Source organism: Magnolia sinica, chromosome 10, assembly GCF_029962835.1.
Source record: "Magnolia sinica isolate HGM2019 chromosome 10, MsV1, whole genome shotgun sequence".
NCBI lineage: Eukaryota > Viridiplantae > Streptophyta > Magnoliopsida > Magnoliales > Magnoliaceae > Magnolia > Magnolia sinica.
This window is the reverse complement of record NC_080582.1, coordinates 21,282,500-21,285,992: the sequence shown is the minus strand read 5'-3', so window position 1 is coordinate 21,285,992 and position 3,493 is coordinate 21,282,500.

Below are 3,493 nucleotides of genomic sequence, written 5' to 3'. Positions count from 1 at the left end.
AAAAAAAAAAAAAAAAGAAAAAAAAGAAAAGAAAAAAAGAGAGGATAAATCTGAAGATGGGAGGGCTGTGGAAGATGGCGAATGTGTCGATGATTTAGGATAGTTGTGGCTTCGCACCATGGTAGTTAACCCTTCAAGGAAGGGAGAGTTTTGCACTCAATTAGCTTCTTCAACTCAAAGAAATAGAGAAGAAAAAATGCAAAATTTTATTTATAAACTTCAATGGAAAAAACCTACATGGGGTTGCCTATTTATAAGAAAACCCTAGGCCCTAAAAGCCGCGCCATATGCGCACACTAAGACTTAGAGACGAAGTAACAAAAATAACAACTAATCAACGCAATCAAAATCGTTTATGATGTTTCTAATAGCAATAATAACCAAAACTCAAAATCCTAGACCATCTAGGGTAGTGGGCCCCGATCATGAGATCCAATGGTGGGATCCACATGATGATCGGGTCTACTCCAATGATCCATAGCACAGCCTCCTAGCTAAGAGGTCCTCCATAGATGTCGTCATCGATTCAGATTGATAGTGGAGCCTTCCTCCACCTTGAGTACGTACGTAGGGTGGGGGGCGTGCGTGTGTGCATGATGTCCCAATCATGGAGGGAATTAAAAATAAAATAAAAATAAAGAAAGGAATGAAACTTTCTCAAAAAAACAAAAATTAGTAATTAATCGAGTTGTACTTGTTAAAGGGTCAATGGTTAAATGGCAAGAGTTGTCTCTTATAACCTTAAAAATCTAAAACATTTTTTAAAAGACATCAACATTTTTTATGAAAACATCGAGAAATGAAAAACTATTTCCACATCTACCTTTTTTCCCTTGAAGAAAAAAGAAGAAGAAGGTTTCCACGAAAAATGTCTTCATTTCCAAAGTTTCAATGTTCCCAAAACACCTATTGGTGAATATAGAGAAAAGCAGGCCAGGGGACAAACAAAATGGAAATGAGTAAAAAGGATCAACAATGGATGCAAACTGTTATATACAAAGAAGGAGAACATACAAATGGATAGGTAATTGCAGAAAAAGACTTTAAGGATGAAAAAATGGAGGTGTATGAGAGGGGAAAAAATGTGGCAGTTAAACTGGTTTCGAATGCAAAGTAATTAACATAGCTAGGAAGTGCACCTTGGGTCTGACATGATAGAAGTATTCAAAGAGCTTCAAGGGGCATTGGATAAGCTAATGTGACTGCCAAACAAGGAAAGGGTATTTGTACGTGAATATTTGAACCGACATGAGGGAAGAATAACGGTGCATGCAAGAAGTTACATCAGGCGCATGGTTTAACAGAATAGAATGATCTGGGGGAGATGATCCTCGAGTTGGCTATAGCATTTAACTTAGCAAAAGCAAATACTTTAACAGCATTAGGTGTCTCTTTTAGTGTAGTCTTTCATGCTTAAAAGATTGGAGTGAGCAACATGCGAGGACTGTAAAGTAATGATGAGTAAACCTCTGACCGTGCAACATAGGTTACCAGTCCTATATTTGTGCATTAAAAGCTGAAAAATGAGAGCCAGGCATAACAGCTATCCAAGGATAAGATAGTAGAATTGAAAAGGGGAAATGTCGGTGTTATTAAGACAAAATGACAGAAATAGGAAAGTGGAATCTTAAAATAAAGGACCTGGAGGTTTTGACAGAATTAGCATTAAAAAAAAAGAGACAAAAGAAGATCTTGGGAATGCAAGGCAAGAAGGGATGTGTAAAAAATGTGGTTGTAGGAGACCATGCGGAAGGCAGTTAGGTGAAAAAAAACAGGTCCTGTTATGAATAGTAGAGAATAGAGATAGAGAGGAAAAAAAAAAAGTCGGTTTATAAATAGTAGATATGTACAAATATGAAGATCCTTAAAAATATTTTTTTAAAAATAAAATTAGAAAGGAAAATAAAATAAAACGAAGCAATAAGGTCAACCACAAAGCACATGATGAATTGTATGATAGATTAAGCACTAGAGATAAAAGGAGAATTTCACAAACTAATGACAACTGAAGGAGATGATAAGAAGAGGTAAACCACATTTGATGCATCAAGGATACAGATTAGAGGGCTTTGGTGAAAGATTGGTTGGGAAGAGATGATGGGACTACTTCTAGATGTTGATGAATGAAGATGCAGGAATGAGAATAAAAATAGGAGGGGTTTCACATCTCAGTGGGGTAGGAGCGAATAGGTATTATTGTAGAATTCTGTTAAGTAATGTAGCCTTAGCAAAGTCCATGAAAGGAAACATTGTAAATACTGAGTGAAATTGGATTAGTTTGGTTAACTAATCTTTTCAACAAAATTTGAGTGGAGGGGAAGCATCATGATACCTATTCATAAGAATAAAGGAGATGCACAAAGTAGCACCAACTATCGAGAAATCAAGCTTACAAGTCAAACTATGAAACTCTTAGAGAGGGTGATGAAACAAAGAAAAAGACAGGAAGCATGGATATTAGAAAATCAATTTCACTTCACAACAGGGAGATTAACAATCGAAGTTATATTTATACTTAGACAAATTATGGAGAAGTATAAAGAGGAGGCAAAATATATCATGTTTTTTGTAAAAACGAAGAAAGCATAAAATATAATTCCTGGGAAAGTCAAGTTCTGGGTGATGAGAAGGGGTCGGAGGGTACATAAACATCATTAAGTGGATAAGGATACCATTACAACAGTGAGAACAACTTCTAAGGAGTACATGAAGTGTATGTTGTTTGCAGAGCACATGATATTGGACAATAAGGCTAGAAAGCATCTTAAAAATTAGCATTACCATAAAGGAGTACATGCAACTTTAATAAAAATCACTATATGGACAAGGCTTTAATTAAATTGATGGTTAATAAACTCCTATAAGTGATTTGTTTTGTTGCCTTAGCTCTACCATTCAAAAGGATGATAAATTGATGGGGATGTTTCAAACAGAATTAGCGGATAGTGGATATATGACTCTAAAGTAAGTGCGATTGCCGCATGTCTATGGAACTCGAGGAAATTAGAAGCCATCCAACCAGTTATGCTATATGGGTATACCGTTAGGAATTAGAAAGTGGCATGAACACTGATAGTGTTTCAGATATGAGGATGTCGAGATAAATTTGTAAGACCAAGAAAGTTACAATTAAGAATGAGATCAATGGAAGCTTCTTAGGAATAGTCCCAATATGAGATAAAATGTGGAGCTAACCCCACCAATGAGAGTTGTGCACTCTTGTTGCCTGTCCCCATTCCAGATAAAGGAGGGTTGCATAAGGTTAGCAACCAGCTTTTCTCATGAATCCTGACAATGCGACATTTCATGCTAATGCTAGTGTATTCCTTGTAAGCAATGCATTGGACTGGCACCCGGGTGTAGTGAGAAATGGGCAAGGGTTGGCCAGGGCACCCCCTAAAAGCAACATGCTGTTATGGCGCCCAGCTGTAGTGAGAAGTAGGCGAGTGTTGCCACACCATTTTGGGCAAGTGCAGGTGAAGAAGCTAGTCCG